This window comes from Scomber japonicus, chromosome 15 (assembly GCF_027409825.1).
Source record: "Scomber japonicus isolate fScoJap1 chromosome 15, fScoJap1.pri, whole genome shotgun sequence".
In the NCBI taxonomy this organism is placed as follows: Eukaryota; Metazoa; Chordata; class Actinopteri; order Scombriformes; family Scombridae; genus Scomber; species Scomber japonicus.
In genome coordinates, this window is record NC_070592.1 from 3,520,772 (window position 1) to 3,540,026 (window position 19,255).

The 19,255-nt window shown below is 38.1% G+C and overlaps 1 protein-coding gene across 1 annotated transcript in view; it reads left to right on the top strand.

Moving 5' to 3' along the window:
* The window catches only part of LOC128374595 (collagen alpha-1(XIV) chain-like), a 127,217-nt gene that overhangs the window by 81,092 nt on the left and 26,870 nt on the right, over positions 1-19,255 (top strand). The window lies entirely within an intron of this gene.

The following is a 19,255-nucleotide window of genomic DNA, read 5'->3' on the forward strand; positions in this document are numbered from 1 at the left end:
TATTTAGGAGGCAGCACACCAAACAAGAAATAAATAAAAAGTTAGTCAACTATGAGGCTCTGTCTCAATGAGGGTTCAGTTTCAGACTAGACTTTACAGAGAGGGACAGTCTCAGAGATGTCTTATGATAAAGGTTGTGCAACTTTAAAGGCTGCAAACACACTGTAATGTTAAAAAAACAACGTACTGCGCAAATGCAAATAACCTCATAGCAGCACACACTTTTACCCATATAGCAACGTAACTGACATTCTTTACAATCAACTAACACAATATACATAAAACAAACAGAACAATTCACATGATAGTTATTTATTTGTAAGGAAGCATAAAATGAATGTATCTCATTTCATAGTCATGTTAAATACAGTAAAACATGCCTTTTGCAATAGATTAAAGCTCTAATTTATTTATATGTGAATGCAGAATAGAGACATTTACATTTAGGATCTATGCTTTAACTTCACAGAGCTGGAGGTTCATGTTGTTATCTAGAATATATCAGATATAAGCAGCAGCTTGTGAGTGTGAAGCAACCAAATACACTCTTTATCTGTTCTGTCTCTCTCTCTCTTATCTTTGTGTCTCTAACATTATTTCCAAGTTAAAGGAAACAGCTTTGTCTCGTTTTATAAAGCATGTCATACAGCAGAAAATATAATTACACTATAAACACAAGCAATCCTTGAACTGTGTCCGCTGGTCGTTATATATGTTCTGTAGCCAGCTGTTTCTTTTCCTCAGGTCGTCATATCTGGTCTGTAGCCGGCTGTTTTCTTGCCTCAGGTAGTCATGTCTGGTCTGTAGCTCGTCTCTCTCTGCAGTCAGGTTGATGTTTCTGTTGTACTCCTCGGTAAGGTTGATGTTGAGTTGCTCGATTTCTGCCATCAGATTCTGGTTTTCCAGCGTGGCTAAAATATCTAGTCAGAAATAAATCAAAAACCAAGATTAACAACACAAATCTTCTTTCCTTTTTTAGTCTGTTTTAAACTTTGATATTTGAAACTGGAATTCCCCTGTTTTTTTTTTGTTTTTTTGGTGCCATAATAAACACGACTTGGAAAGCTCACATTGATAATAAACTGTATAAAAGTATTTAACTCTACAAATCTGTAAAGTACAGAGCATCCACAAAGTATTCACACTCCTTCACTTCCCCCACATTTTGTTAAAAATGGATTGAACTCCTTTTGTTTCTCATCAATCTACACACAATACTCCTTGAGATGTTTATATAACTTGACTGGAGTCCACCTGTACTAAATTCAATTGATTGGACATGATTTTGGAGAAGTACACACCTGCAAAAACAAAACACAAACGATCTCGTAGCTCCCTGTTTAAGAGCACAGAATAAAAGCCAGTATGTTATTATAGAATAAAAAGCATAAATCCTCACAGCGTGTGAAGCTCCCAGACAATATCAGAAGATACAAAGCTCCCAGAAGCATCACAGTAGCTCCAACACGGCTTTTTCTAACAGCTGGAAAATCATTTTGAGTGTGTGGTCCTACAAAGACAAAGTACATGCATTTATTTCCATCAAGTATGCATCATTTAATCCAGCTGTGACATTTTATCTCAACATCACAAAGTCTGTAAAAGTTTGCTGATGTAACAGGGACTGATGATATTTTATCCTTTAACTTTCATCAATCAGGATTTAATGTTTAGTTATTTTATTCTTACCGACTTGGTGGGACTCAGTCAAACTCAGAGATGGTGTCTCGATGTCGGCAGACATCTTGAGAGGTGAAAGAAGCTGAAAGAACTGAATCTACTCTTTGGTTTGTTTGTGTGTGCGTCAAACAGCTTTTAAATCATGCAGCATCAAGGAAGTAGCTGCATGACAAAACCACAAATACAGATATACACATATTTAATACTGTTGACCCCCGGAAGTGTAGCTGTTGCCTCGGTAACAGCTAATGGGGATCCAAATAAACCATGTAAATAAAAACACAGTCTGGGTCTTAAAAAAGTACAAACATGTTAACTCTCACATACAGTCCTTACTCTTAACATTCATAATGGAAACTGTCTAAGGGTCAGTGAGGGTTTTTATTTGTCTCCATGTGGTTTAGTTTAAATTTAAAGGGTTAAAATGTGAAAATAAACGTATGAATAACTTGCACACATTCTTTTTTTGTGGACCCAGCATCAAATTTCTGCTTTTAATCTATTTTGAGAGAATATATTAGAGGATTATGGCAAAAAACTTTGTACCAAATAGTAATTACAGGTCTCATTCTCCTGTCTTCTTTCTTCTCCTAGTATTATTATTATTATTATTATTATTATTATTATCATTATTATTATTATTATCATTATTGTTATTATTATTATTATTAGGGCCCGAGCGCTGACCACCTATTGTAAACTGACATGTATGGGGTGGCGAGGGCCCGTTCATCGCTGCGTGCAGCTTTAATTATATTTTATTATTTTTGAATCATACTGCTCACTATACTCTTAACTTTCCACTGCTGCTGCCATCAGGCCAAATCTTGCAAAAGCACAGAATATAAAACTCAACATGCTCCATGCAAGTACACAAACGCTTCCAGCTACGTACATCAGTGTTGTGTGTTAGTTTGCATTGTGAGTGGAGTGGGTCACCTTTAAATGTTTAACACAGTGAGCTGAAGCTGCAGTCACGAAAGCATGAAACAGCAAGAGAAAGTAAAACCTTCTCATTTAGTTTCAACTGGCCAGGCACTGCCATCTTACAAACCTGCACAGAAGCATGTTCAAGTAGATTTTCATGAAATTCACCTTTATGCTCTTCAGTAGATGAATCTTTAGAAAGCATTATTCTGTCACTCACAGACACACATGTATGACTCCACCACACTAGGCCTGGCTGATATGTGCACAATCTAATATCACAATATTTTTGACTAAATACCTCGATATCGATATTTTGACAGTATTGTTGGCTGACTATCGGTGCTTTCACTAAATATTTACACAATGAGATTTGTAGTAAGTAATCATCAGTAATGTGGATATAATGAGTAAGTGGAGAAAGGCAGATAATAGAACAAGCTGTGAAGCTCAGAAAATTACATTTTTACTGTAATCAGCCTTTAAAAATAGGAGAAGACACATATTCCATATCACCTTATTACGATATTCAAAATCTAAGACGATATCTATAAAATGTCACGATAACAATATAATATTGATTTATAGCCCAGGACTACAAATCGGGACAAACCCCACATTTTTTAACATTCAGAGTCCTTTTTTATTAATTAATATTGATTAATTAAGGCTCCCAGTGTGGTTTTGAGCTTTAGGCAGATTCTCCTCACCTGTTGGAGTGTGTGGGGAAAGAAAAGGAAGAATCAATAAATACAAACACTGTTGATTTCTTCCCCCTGGAGCCTACAGGAAAATATATTGGTTCAGTACATTTCTGCTGACTGTCAGTCTGGTGACAACAAAAAATGCTTCATTACATGTTAAAATCCTATTTAAGTAGAAGTATAGAAGTATTATCAGCTACTTAAAATACTGTCATGAACATTAAAGCCTCGTGTACACTTCATTGTCTCATTTTTAACCTTTATTAACAACAACAAACATGTGAACAGAGATGGAGTAATGACATGCAACAGTTACTTCAGTCACCAGGCAGCTTTCAGGAGACGTCTCTCTCACAGATCCATTGTTTTTTAGATGTATCGTTGTCCACCATCCAGAAACCTTCTTGATTAATGGACACTGATAACTCCTCCTGCAAGTCCAAAGCCTGCCCCGTTAACCAGTACCTGCAGAACAAACACTGCATTGATACAAGTAACAGCTGCAAAATACAACAGAGTTTGAGGCCTGATTTACTAAGATCTAAATTGGTTAGCGTCCACTTTACGGGTGATCGAATAATGAGAACAGGAGCAGACAGCAGTATTTAAATGAGGGTTTTGCATCTGAGTGGAGAGTTTGGACGAGCAGAAATGTGATCCCATTGAATCAGAGGTTCTAGTGGAAGAGGTTAACAAATGTATTGAGTTACAGCAAAAACAACAACAGTTAAAAAGAAAAAAAAACCTCTATATCGGAGAGTACCATGCTGCCTCATGCTACATCACCAGAGCAAAAAACATCACTACAGTCCCCTCACCCTGGTCACTATATCTTTGAACTGTTGCTACAGAGCAGCCAAAATAGTTTCAAATAGTTTCTCTCCTACAGCCATCAGCACACTAAACATCAAGTAATGTTTTACTACTGCCATACAGCCGTGCACTAAGCACTTAAAATACTTTTATATGTATTAATTTATTGCATTTTTCTACCTCACTAAATATTCAGTGTCCTGTGTTTTTTAAGTTTATGTTTTTCTGTTGTGATGCATCACTTGAGTGCCACAACTAATGTAAATGTATTCTTACACAATAACAATAAACCATTCATTCATTCTGATTCTGATTAGTAAAACCAGAAATATTAACACAGGTGGAAAAAATCTGTTCTCTGCGGGTTGTGTCATTGTGCCTTCGTCTCCTCGTCTCCATAGTAACAGCAGGTTAATACCTGCACTTTAAACTTATTGACGCAGTTACCATCACCAACATTACCTTCAAGTTTGGTAAATCACAATGTGTGAGTGCTAAATTACATATTTACATTTTCTCCTCCCTTTATTTTGCACACTGGGGTTAAAAGACCCCACATTGCATCTTCATTAAGACAAATGTCTTAATGAATTATCTAAGTGCAACATGTTAGTTTTGCGGGTGAAGTCAACGTGTTGCACACGTTTATACGCATCAATCAGGCCCTTATAGTGTGAAATGACACCCATGCAACAATCCAAACTAAGTCTGGACTGACCCTCTTATTCACCATAGAAGAAGAGGTAAACAAGGGATATGGGGGTTATGAGTCTTTTTATTGCCCCATTTTTCTTCTTTCAACATCAACAAAGATGGAGGCACACAAGTGAACTAATATGAAACCATTGGCGCCCTCATGTGGCCGCCTGATAAAGTCCATGTTCAGCAGGCTGAGCATTTTCAGCAGTGGTGTCTCTCTCACTTTAGTTCAAAGGGTTAGGGTTACACATACAAACCATCTATCTATCGTGGAAAATGAACAGTTTTAACAATATCAAGTCTGTTTTTTACAGAAGATTTTGCACAGAAGCTGCTTGACAACATTCAGAGAACAGAGAGTATTTTTTAAGTTTTACACTGCTGCTATCACACAGTATATTGTCATATTTGACCTAAGTCATGAAAATATGACAGCAATCTTTTTTTTTTTTTTTTTTTTTTTTACTGCTGTCTGTCGTATTGTGTATCTTGGCGGCCCGGTTCCAGCCCACGGGCCTTATGTTTGACACCCCTAATCTACAGTAAAGTTTTCAGGTTTGAGTTGAAACTTCAATATCAGCCACATTGTAATCTGAGATTGTGGTGGCTTTTATATTACTTAATAAAAATCCTGCTGTTTTATTTCTGGAACATTTATGATCTTCCTGCTTTTCATTTACATCCAACTTCAGGTTATAAACAATGACTTAAATATAATGTAAAATATCTCACGTGTAGCTTGGTTGTGATTTGTCCACCCATTGCCATTTCCATTTCTTTTCCCAGTCAAGCGTCTTCACACGCTTTAGGCCGATCCACGATGATTCACCTTTGTACTGCTTACTGATAAAGTCCTGATCATTTGATAGAAAAGCAGATCATTATGTCTCTGCAGATACATAACCATTTTTATGGTGGTGAGTTCTTGACCATTTTTGACAATAAACCGTAAATCAAGCAGATTCATGTGAAAACAGCCTGAACGCTGCACAGTGAAGCTCAAACATCACAATAAATAAACAATAAGAACAAAGATACATTTTTAAGTGGAGGGAGACTTTAAATGAGTCCTTTAACCCTTTACATACTGTTCATAATTAGTCTTGACACCAATTCACATTCATAAATCCCCCATCAATTATTAATAAATGTTTTATTAATCTTATGAAAAAAAGATTATGGATTCACAATCACTATTTTATAATAATAATTATTATTATTATTTATAATCAAGGTGAACATTTTATAGAATACGTTGAATGTTTGAATGCTGATTTTTGAATTTTTTTTAGATAAACACAGTTCAATCTTTTCCATTTGCATACATAAAAATGTGCATCATCTGCACAAAAATGTATTTTAAATATATTTTGTATACTGTCCCAGCCAGCATATCCATGTGGGCCCCTCATGGGTTAAATGTTGGCTACTTGGGTACTGAGTGGGCTTGAACTGAGTAAATTTTGCGGGTCCCACATGGTTTCAGTAACATGGGTCCCACATGTGAAGCCCACGTGGGTTTTACTGTATGAGCCCCATAAGGGATGTAAGTGGGCTAAGCGAGCATGGGCATGAACAGGGCAAATTGTATGGGCCCCATATTGTTTCAGAAACATTTAGCCAGCCCACATGGGCCCCACATGTGAAGCCCATGTGGGGCCCATGTGCGCTGGCTAAATGGGCCCCATTTAAGGTCCATTCTGATCCCACATATCCAAACATATGGGGTCTACGTGGATCTCACCGAGCTGGGCCCCACCTGAAACCCAGTCAGAACCCACTTGAAGCCCATGTGGGCAAACACAGGTGGGGTCACCATGGAAAATGCAGACAAACCCACTTGGGACCCATATTTTCAGCCCAAATTGAACCCTTAAGGGGCCCACATGGACATGCTGGCTTTGACCGTGAACAGTGTGTAAGGGTTAAGGTCCATAAAGGATTTTCCAAAAAGTAAAATATTTTAATCCTTTGACCTTCTCTAAGGTTGTTTGATAACCAAAAGGCATCGTGCTTTGAATTACACACATAAGCTCCCACATAGACAAATAAACCTTCTGCACACGCAGAGACCCAATCAGAGTGAAGCACAAATGAACACATTCACATGAAGTCACTCACTTGTTCATCTTTGGTGTTTATTATCACCAGATCTGCTTTTCTCTTCAGACAGTCCGCTCTGCTGTCATTCCAATTTCCCTTCTCGGTAGATTTGTAGTAACAACTGCGTTCAAACCTTTCCCATCCCTCAGGACACGAGCCCCCTTAATAACAAAAAATATATAAAAATAAAATGTGTTAATGACAGATTTCACATCAACTAATGACAGAATTATATGACTTAACATCTGCTAAATCTTTCTCACCACAAAGCTTGTTAGTCTGTAACTGTGTATAATTTTTTTCCAGGCTGCTGTAATTGATTTTGAGCTCATCTCTTTCCAAATAGAGTGACATATCTGGTGAGGATGACAAACATAATTAAGCAAATGATGAAGATTTGAATGTGATATTATAAGAGATTCAATATTGAAATGAAGACGAGGTCCTTACAGAGTTTTATCAGGAAGGTGATCCCGATTACCAGCACCAGACACAGTAGACCCAGAACCACTGTTGCAGCTTTGAAAGGGTTTCTTCGGACAGCAGGAGGACGCCTTTGAGTACGTGCTCCTGCAGAGGCAAAGTACGCAGAGGATACATTTATATGCGGCGTATTTCTAGTCGTAGTTGTGACCTTTTTACAAAATGAGAACTACAGAGGCTAAAGAGAAAAGAGAAGGCATTGGGAAAACTGTCTTTTAAAAAGTGTGTTTCGTCATTTTACTGCATCTCGGTGTTTTAAATATGCTTGCTTTTGTAATTTTGCCTCAGTCAACACACTGCACACAATTACAATTCAATTCAATAATAATATCAGTATAAATGTGACTTTTTACAAACACGGAAGTGCTCAGACTTAGCTGAGTGCTTAATATGAAGATATAATAATAGTAATAATAATAATTAAAGCTGCAAGCAGCGATGAACGTGCCCTCACCCCCCCATGCATGTCGGTTTACAGATATAATAGAGCTTCGTGCTGGTCAGCGCTCGGGCTCTAATAATAAGAATGCATTTTATTTAAAGGCGCCTTTCAAAGCACTCAGGGACACCTTACAAGGCACATACAGTATAACACAACAACAGTACATCAAACTATATAAATAAAGAATAAATATGAATGACTATGAAGTGCATTAGTACCATATACAAGCACATGTTCACATAAATATAAATATTTAATGTTGATTCTGCCGTTTTTAATACTCACCACCTCCACATCGTGTCGATGAATTAGAACGATGTCCGCCGAAATCGTCCACGCTCTCGTAGATGTCGACCACTTTCTCCATTCTCTCTCCTCTGTCCACGTGGGAGCCTTTGCTGTATCTCACATTCCTGGGAAAGTGTGGCTTTTCGTAAATGTTGGAAGACATTTTAACGGCAGCGTGAAACAACTGAAAAAGTCTCTTTAGCTTTTTCTTTTTTTTCTTGTCTAGTCTTGATTACTTGTTGTACTCCATTGCTCTCACTGCGTTTCTGTAAGACCGTTGATTTTGTAGTTTGCAGATCAAAATCAGGAATGTAACTTTGCTGTATTCGGATGCTGCTTTTGGTGTTTTCTGCCCAGTATGCTTGTCTGTTTCTGTGTGCGTCTTGACAAAGTTACAACAGGAAGTATGTAGAGAAGAAAAAAAAACACTGACACATTTTCATCACTATGCATTAAAACCTCTTTCTTAGTTTCATTCAACTGTACGAAATCCTTTTTAGATCAACTTTTTTTTTTTAAAACACATGGATGCATGTTTTTATATGTTAGTTTGTGTTTTAATTTAGTTTATTTTCGATAAGTAAAGTTGTTTGTTTGAAGTCGTCACTCATGAAACCGCAGAATGACAGCTTACTGACAGGTTTCTGACAGAGGAAGCGTGATAAGGGATCTGCGGTTTGTCAAGTATGGTTGAGCTCTTAAAGGTGTCACACATAATTAAAATGTCAGTTACGGTGCTGCAGTTTGAAGTCAAGGAATAGATGAGAAATAGAGAAGTATTTTTACACCACCACCAATGATGGGAGCACAAACAACATATACTTGATTTTAAAAACATGAACATGCAAAACCTTTTGAGACAATTAGAAAAAGAAGCTAAGTGTCCCAATCTGATTGATGCATGCCACAGACTGGCATCCTGAAGCAACATATACTGTGACTAACATGTTGATGTGCATTTCATTATCACCTGTACTGATCATTACATACTATCAGATGTGACATTCGTGCTTAGATACCGTTGCCATGAGACAAGCACAAGTTTTACGAACCTTTATCAGTTGTTTGAAGGTCCTGTGTCAAATAATGGACAAATTAAAGCAATGACACTGGATTTGTAGTTTTACAGGCAAGTTGTATTTGTTTGGATTGATGAGCAGCTGATACCTTATTGATTAGTAACTTATTCAATTGACAGTATCAGTAATCTTTCAGCCTGTCATTGCATGGATCCATAGTTGGAAATCAAATCCGAGTTCATGGCTGTAACTTCCTGGAATCCTGTGCTTGAAGACTTTTCTTCTCTTGTGATCTTACAAGGAATGAGTTAATATAGAAATACTTGAATATGAGCTGATGTTGTAACAGGATGTCATGTAGTACCACTAGAAGGGAGGAGTCTCAACCTTTAGATAGCTGATTATGACCTGAATTGTAGGAGCTGTGCAGTATCTAAGGCCAAAAAACTTGAAGTGAAGAGTGGATCATCATGCCCCTCGACTTTTTCACAAGTCAGTAGTAAAATGTGTCTCTCTATTTTATCAAGTGTGCTTCTTGTATGTTAAGAGTGCAACATGAGTACAATATGTGCAGCATGTGAATCAAAAACATAAACCACTTTTCCCCCATCGTGTCTTAGTAGAGGACACATGATTTCCTTTATCTGTAAATCATTCAGAGAGGCAACAGCAGTGGTGGAGAAAGTAACATAAGTGCATTCAGTTATGTACTGCGTTTAAGTAAAAGATTTTTATGGTGCTTGTACTTTATTTTTAGTTTAATTACATGACACTTCTATTCTACAACATTCAGGGAGAGATTTTGCACTTTCTACTACATTCACTTCAGTTTTATTTGCTTTTCAGACTAAAAGGTTACATAAAATAACAAAATTATGAAATATAAACCAGTCATACACAAAATTCAGTGTGCTGTTTTGTCTTCTAGTCGTGTTTCAGATGTCAGAGTTGTTTGCAGTTCCACTAAAGCAACATCTCCCCTCATTTAACTCTTATAATCCCTGTTTGAGTCCAGAAGAGGTAAAACTATCCAATATTTCATAAAAACACACAAAGATTGAAGAAGAAGAGAGGAAGCACCCGGTCTGAAAAGTGAGCTGCCTTAAACCTGCATTCTCTCAAATGACCAGCAGGGGTCGACTCCTCTGGCTCCAAAAAGAAGTCAGTTTATAAGGAGGTCTCTGGAGAAATTACCTTATTTCTCATTTGATTTCCAAAATGACCACCAGCTCACTTTTTTAGAGGACCTGGATTTAGAGATTGAGGCCAAAGGCCAAATCTTGCAAAAGCACAGAATATAAAACTCAACATGCTCCATGCAAGAACACAAACGCTTCCAGCTACGTGCATCAGTGTTGTGTGTTAGTTTGCATTGTGAGTGGAGTGTGTCACCTTTAAATGTTTAACACAGTGAGCTGCAGCTGCAGTCACGAAAGCATGAAACAGCAAGAGAAAGTAAAACTCTCATTTAGTTTCAACTGGCCAGGCACTGGTTCAGTACATTTCTGCTGACTGTCAATCTGGTGACGACAAAAGATGCTTCATTACATGTTAAAATCCTATTTAAGTAGAAGTATAGAAGTATTATCAGCTACTTAAAATACTGTCATGAACATTAAAGCCTCGTGTACACTTCATTGTCTCATTTTTAACCTTTATTAACAACAACAAACATGTGAACAGAGACGGAGTAATGTCATGCAACAGTTACTTCTTTTTACAAATATAACTGGAAAGTCACCAGGCAGCTTTCAGGAGACTTCTCTCTCACAGATCCATTGTTTCATAGATGTATCCTTGTCCACCATCCAGAAACCGTATTGATTAATGGACACTGATGACTCCTCCTGCAAGTCCAAAGCCTGCCCCGTTGCCCAGGACCTGCAGAACAAACACTGCATTGATACGGTTCCAGCCCACGGGCCTTATGTTTGACACCCCTAATCTACAGTAAAGTTTTCAGGTTTGAGTTGAAACTTCAATATCAGCCAAATTGTAATCTGAGATTGTGGTGGCTTTTATATTACTTAATAAAAATGCTGCTGTTTTATTTCTGAAACATTTATTAACTTCCTGCTTTTCATTTACATCCAACTTCAAGTTATAAACAATGACTTAAATATAATGTAAAATATCTCACGTGTATGTTGGTTGTGATTTGTCCACCCATTGCCACTCCCATGTCTTGCCCCAAGGATCCTTCTTCACACGCTTTAGGCCGATCCACGATGATCCACCTTTGTTCAGCTTACTGATAAAGTCCTGATCATTTGACAGAAAAGCGGATCATTATTTCTCTGCAGATACATAAGCATTTTTATGGTGGTGAGTTCTTGACCATTTTTGACAATAAACCGTAAATCAAGCAGATTTAAGGTGAGCACAGAGAAACTTTCCTCCCTCTGCAGATTCATGTGAAAACAGCCTGAACGCTGCACAGTGAAGCTCAAACATCACATTAAATAAACAATAAGAACACAGACACATTTTAAGTGGAGGGAGACTTTAAATGAGTCCTTTAACCCTTTACATACTGTTCATATTCTGACTCATAATTAGTCCCACATGTGAAGCCCATATGGGCTGACTGTATGAGCCCCATAAGGGATGTAAGTGGGCTAAGCGGGTATGGGCATGAACAGGGAAAACTGTATGGGGCCCGTATTGTTTCAGAAACATGGGCCCCACATGTGAAGCCCATGTGGGCTGGCTAAATGGGCCCCATTTATCCCACATATCCAAACATATTGGGTCTATGTGGATCTCACCCAGCTGGGCCCCACCTGAAACCCAGTCAGAACCCACTTGAAGCCCTTGTGGGCAAACACAGGTGGGGTCACCATGGAAACTGCAGACAAACCCACTTGGGACCCATATTTGCATCCCAAAGTAAAATATTTTAATCCTTTGACCTTCTCTAAGGTTGTTTGATAACCAAAAGGCATCGTGCTTTGAATTACACACATAAGCTCCCACATAGACAAAGATAAACCTTCTGCACACGCAGAGACCCAATCAGAGTGAAGCACAAATGAACACATTCACATGAAGTCACTCACTTGTTCAGCTTTGGTGTTTATTATCACCAGATGTGCTTTTCTGTTCACACAGTCCGCTCTGCTGTCAGTCCAACTTCCCTTGCTGTTAGATTTGTAGTAACAACTGCTTTGAAAACTTTCCCATCCCTCAGGACACGAGCCCCCTTAATAACAAAAAATATATAAAAATAAAATGTGTTAATGACAGATTTCACATCAACTAATGACAGAATTATATGACTTAACATCTACTAAATCTTTCTCACCACAAAGCTTGTTAGTCTGTAACTGTGTACAATTTTTTTCCAGGCTGCTGTAATTGATTTTGAGCTCATCTCTTTCCAAATAGAGTGACATATCTGGTGAGAATGACAAACATAATTAAGCAAATGATGAAGATTTGAATGTGATATTATAAGAGATTCAATATTGAAATAAAGACGAGGTCCTCACAGAGTCTTATCAGGAGGATGTTCCCGATTACCAGCACCAGACACAGTAGACCCAGAACCACTGTTGCTTTGAAAGGGTTTCTTCGGACAGCAGGAGGACGCCTTTGAGTACGTGCTCCTGCAGAGGAAACATTTCATTTATATGCGGCATATTTCTAGTAGTAGTTTTGAACTTTTTACAAAATGAGAACAGTGAGAACTACAGAGGCTAAAGAGAAAAGAGAAGGCATTGGGAAAACTGTCTTTTAAAAAGTGTGTTTCATCATTTTACTGCATCTTGGTGTTTTAAATATGCTTGATTTTGTAACTTTGCCTCAGTCAACACACTGCACACAATTACAATTCAATAATAATATCAGTATAAATGTGACTATGAGTGCTTAGTTTGAAGATATACAAGCACATGCTGACAAAAATATTTAATGTTGATTCTGCCGTTTTTAATACTCACCAACTCCATACTGCGTCGATAAATTCGAACGATGTCCGCCCAAATTGTCCACACTCTCGTCTATGTCGACCAGTTCCACCATTCTCTGTCCTCCGTGCACGGTTTCGTAAATGGAAGACATCTTAACGGCAGCGTGAAACAACTGAAAAAGACTCTTTAGCTTTTTTTTTTTCTTGTCTAGTCTTGATTACTTGTTGTACTCTATTGCTCTCACTGCGTTTCTGTAAGACCGTTGATTTTGTAGTTTGCAGATCAAAATCAGGAATGTAACTTTGCTGTATTTGGATGCTGCTTTTGGAGTTTTCTGCCTAGTATGCTTGTCTGTTTCTGTGTGCGTCTTGACAACGTTACAACAGGAAGTATGTAGAGTACAAAAAAACATGCAAAACCTTTTGAGACAATTAGAAAAAGAAGCTAAGTGTCCCAATCTGATTGATGCGTGCCACAGGCTGGCATCCTGAAGCAACATTTACTGTGACTAACATGTTGATGTTCATTTCATTATCACCTGTACTGATCATTACATACTATCAGATGTGACATTCGTGCTTAGATACCGTTGCCATGAGACCAGCACAAGTTTTACGAACCTTTATCTGTTGTTTGAAGGTCCTGTGTCAAATAATGGACAAATTAAAGCAATGACACTGGATCTGTAGTTTTACAGGCAAGTTGTATTTGTTTACATTTGATGAGCAGCTAATACCTTATTGATTAGTAACTTATTAGATTGACAGTATCAGTAATCTTTCAGCCTGTCATTGCATGGATCCATAGTTGGAAATCAAATGTGAGTTCATGGCTGTGACTTCCTGGATTCCTGTGCTTGAAGACTTTTCTTCTCTTGTGATCTTACAAGGAATGAGTTAATAGAGAAATACTTGAATATGAGCTGATGTTGTAACAGGATGTCATGTAGTACCACTAGAAGGGAGGAGTCTCAACCTTTAGATAGCTGATTATGACCTGAATTGTAGGAGCTGTGCAGTATCTAAGGCCAAAACACTTGAAGTGAAGAGTGGATCATCATGCCCCTCGACTTTTTCACAAGTCAGTAGTAAAGTGTGTTTCTCTATTTTATCAGGAAAAAGTGTGCTTCTTGTATGTTAAGAGTGCAACATGAGTACAATATGTGCAGCATGTGAATCAAAAACATAAACCACTTTTCCCCCATCGTGTCTTAGTAGAGGACACATGATTTCCTTTATCTGTAAATCATTCAGAGAGGCAACAGCAGTGGTGGAGAAAGTAACATAAGTGCATTCACTCATGTACTGCGTTTAAGTAAAAGATTTTTATGTTGCATGTACTTTATTTTTAGTTGACATTACTTGACACTTCTATTCTCCAACATTGAGGAGAGATTTTGTACTTTCTACTACATTTACTTAAGTTTTATTTGCTTTTTAGATTAAAAGGTTACATAAAATAACAAAATGATGAAATATAAACCAGTCATACACAAAATTCAGTGTGCTGTTTTGTCTTCTAGTCGTGTTTCAGATGTCAGAGTTGTTTGCAGTTCCACTGAAGCAACATCTCCCCTCATTTAACTCTTATAATCCCTGTTTGAGTCCAGAAGAGGTAAAACTATCCAATATTTCATAAAAACACACAAAGATTGAAGAAGAAGAGAGGAAGCACCCGGTCTGAAAAGTGAACTGCCTTAAACCTGCATTCTCTCAAATGACCAGCAGGGGTCGACTCCTCTGGCTCCAAAAAGAAGTCAGTTTATAAGGAGGTCTCTGGAGAAATTACCTTATTTCTCATTTGATTTCCAAAATGACCACCAGCTCACTTTTTTAGAGGACCTGGATTTAGAGATTGAGGCCAAAAGCCAAATCTTGCAAAAGCACAGAATATAAATAATATACACAAAATATTTACACAATGAGATTTGTAGTGAATAATCATCAGTAATGTGGATATAATGAGTAAGTGGATAAAGGCAGATAATAGAACAGCTGTGAAGCTCAGAAAATTACATTTTTACTGTAATGCAGCCTTTAAAAACAGGAGAAGACACTTATTCTATATCACCTTATTACGATATTCAAAATGTAAGACAATATCTATAAAATGTCACGATAACAATATAATATTGATTTATAGCCCAGGACTACAAATCGGGACAAACCCCACATTTTTTAACATTCAGAGTCCTTTTTTTATAATTTTTTTTTTCTCTAGAGCGTTTATGGACAAATAATCTGCTTGTTTAAATCACACAAATGTCATTGCTCTTTTTATGTTCTGGTACCTATATTGATTAATTAAGGCTTCCAGTGTGGTTTTGAGCTTTAGGCAGATTCTCCTCACCTGTTGCAGTGTGTGGGGAAAGAAAAGGAAGAATCAATAAATACAAAACACTGTTGATTTCTTCCCCCTGGAGCCTTCAGGAAAATATATTGGTTCAGTACATTTCTGCTGACTGTCACTCTGGTGACGACAAAAAATGCTTCATTACATGTTAAAATCCTATTTAAGTAGAAGTATAGAAGTATTATCAGCTACTTAAAATACTGTCATGAACATTAAAGCCTCGTGTACACTTCATTGTCTCATTTTTAACCTTTATTAACAACAACGAACATGTGAACAGAGATGGAGTAATGACATGCAACAGTTACTTCTTTTTACAAATATAACTGGAAAGTCACCAGGCAGCTTTCAGGAGACGTCTCTCTCACAGATCCATTGTTTCATAGATGTATCCTTGTCCGCCATCCATAAACCGCCTTGATTAATGGACACTGGTAACTCCTCCTGTAAGCCCAAAGCCTGCTCCGTTGACCAGCGCCTGCAGAACAAACAATGCATTGATACGGTTCCAGCCCACTGGCCTTATGTTTGACACCCCTAATCTACAGTAAACCACTATTTTCAGGTTTGAGTTGAAACTTCAATATCAGCCACATTGTAATCTGAGATTGTGGTGGCTTTTATATTACTTAATAAAAATCCTGCTGTTTTATTTCTGAAACATTTATTATCTTCCTGCTTTTCATTTACATCCAACTTCAAGTTATAAACAATGACTTAAATATAATGTAAAATATCTCACATGTATGTTGGTTGTGATTTGTCCACCCATTGCCACTCCCATTTCTTTCCCCACGCATATGCCTTCACATGCTTTAGGCCGATCCACGATGATCCACCTTCGTTCAGCTTACTGATGAAGTCCTGATCATTTGACAGAAAAGCGGATCATTATTTCTCTGCAGATACATAACCATTTTTGACAGTAAATCTTAAATCAAGCAGATTCATGTGAAAACAGCCTGAACGCTGCACAGTGAAGCTCAAACATCACATTAAATCAGGGGTTCTCAACCTTTTGCAAGCTGGGCCCCCCCAAAGCTGGTTCATTGCAGTTGGGGCCCCCCTCCTCCCGGTGTCACCCTCCCTCGCGGCCCCAACCCCACTACACCACCTTGCATAGATAGATAGATAGATAGATAGATGGATAGATGGATAGATGGATAGATGGATAGATATATAAAATAATAGATTTGTTATTTTTAGGCCCACACTATTATTATTATTATTATTAGCCTATTATTATTATTATTATTATTATTATTATTATAATCATCAGGTAGGCCTATCATCATTACTAGGCTATTGTGGCAGTAGCACCAGACTTCTAATGTGAGCTTGCAGGCATTATTATTATTATTATTATTATTATTATTATTATGAGTAGTGATATCCCTATTATCATTACTAGGCTAGCTATATAATTATAGTTACATGCTTTGCTGTTATTATTATCATTATTATTATTATTAGTAGTAGTAGTATTACTATTATTATTATTATTATTATTATTATTATTATCATAGGCCTATTATCATTACTAGGCTATTGTTATAACCGGGAGGTAGGCGATGTTAATGTGAGACCTGAGCCTGCTTTGCCTTGCAAAGATCCTCAATTCTTGGTGCAATGTCTGATAAACATAGCCTCAAATCATCCTCAATTTGTGCGCGATTCCGGTATTTCGTTTTGAGTGCAGTCATTTTCGAGAAGCCTGCCTCACACAAATATGTCGACGCGAAAGGGAGGAGAATCTTCAATGCGACGTTACAGAGTTGAGGGTATTCCTGCATCAATGCTGCCCAGAATGACGAAAGAGGGCAGGAGGTGAAACGTTCCTTCAGCCTACTGTCACTCTTCAGCTCAATAAGCTGTTCCTGCATGTCAATTGACAGCTCGTTTGCTGTGCACACAAATGGATCTCGAACCCACGCGAAAGAGCGATAATCCTCTTTGAAATACGTCGCAAACTGTTGTCTCATTGCAGACAGGTGCTCAGACGCTGACTGAAATAAAGAGGTGAAATCGTGTGACGTGCCTGCATCAGTGATAAAGTCTGCAAGGCTGGGGAACATGTCGCAGTTCCCTCGACTGATGCCACTTGCATTTTCGACATGGGGATTTTCGCGATTTGTTTTTAATGATTTTTTTTTATTTTTATGATTTTTCCCTCCATCCTGTTGCCTACTCGCGCCCGCTCGCGCCCCCCCCGGAGAGTGTTCGCGCCCCCCCAGGGGGGCGCGCCCCACCGGTTGAGAAACACTGCATTAAATAAACAATAAGAACACAGACACATTTTTAAGTGGAGGGAGACTTTAAATGAGTCCTTTAACCCTTTACATACTGTTCATATTCTGACTCATGATTAGCCCCACATGTGAAGCCCATATGGGCTGACTGTATGAGCCCCATAAGGGATGTAAGTGGGCTAAGCGGGTATGGGCATAAACAGGGAAAACTGTATGGGGCCCGTATTGTTTCAGAAACATTTAGCCAGCCCACATGGGCCCCACATGTGAAGCCCATGTGGGCTGGCTAAATGGCCCCCATTTATCCCACATATCCAAACAAATGGGGTCTACGTGGATCTCACCCAGCTGGGCCCCACCTGAAACCCAGTCAGAACCCACTTGAAGCCCTTGTGGGCAAACACAGGTGGGGTCAGCATGGAAACTGCAGACAAACCCACTTGGGACCCATATTTTCAGCCCAAATTGAACCCTTAAGGGGCCCACATGGACATGCTGGCTGGGAGAGTCTGGCTAAAAGAAATGTGTAAAAGTGTTTTTACAACTTTCAAATGTAAACAATGTGTCAGAGTTGACCGTGAACAGTGTGTAAGGGTTAAGGTCCATAAAGGATTTTCCAAAAAGTAAAATATTTTAATCCTTTGACCTTCTCTAAGGTTGTTTGATAACCAAAAGGCATTGTGCTTTGAATTACACACATAAGCTCCCACATAGACAAATATACCTTCTGCACACGCAGAGACCCAATCAGAGTGAAGCACAAATGAACACATTCACATAAAGTCACTCACTTGTTCAGCTTTGGTTTTTATTATCACCAGATCTGCTTTTCTGTTCACACAGTCCGCTCTGCTGTCAGTCCAATTTCCCTTCTCGGTAGATTTGTAGTAACAACTGCTTTGAAAACTTTCCCATCCCTCAGGACACGAGCCCCCTTAATAACAATAAATATATAAAAATAAAATGTGTTAATGACAGATTTCACATCAACTGATGACAGAATTATATGACTTAACATCTGCTAAATCTTTCTCACCACAAAGCTTATTAGTCTGTAACTGTGTATAATTTTTTTCCAGGCTGCTGTAATTGATTTTGAGCTCATCTCTTTCCAAATAGATTGACATATCTGGTGAGAATGACAAACATAATTAAGCAAATGATGAAGATTTGAATGTGATATTATAAAAGATATGATATTGAAATGAAGACGAGGTCCTCACAGAGTCTTATCAGGAGGATGTTCCCCATGAACTGCACCAGACACAGTAGACCCAGAACCACTGTTGCTTTGAAAAGGTTTCTTCGGACAGCAGGAGGACGCCTTTGAGTACGTGCTCCTGCAGAGGCAAAGTACGCAGAGGAAACATTTCATTTATATGCGGCATATTTGAAGTAGCAGTTTTGGAACTTTTTACAAAATGAGAACAGTGAGAACTACAGAGGCTAAAGAGAAAAGAGAAGGCATTGGGAAAACGGTCTTTTAAAAAGTGTGTTTCATCATTTTACTGCATCTTGGTGTTTTAAATATGCTTGCTTTTGTAATTGTGCCTCAGTCAACACACTGCACACAATTACAATTCAA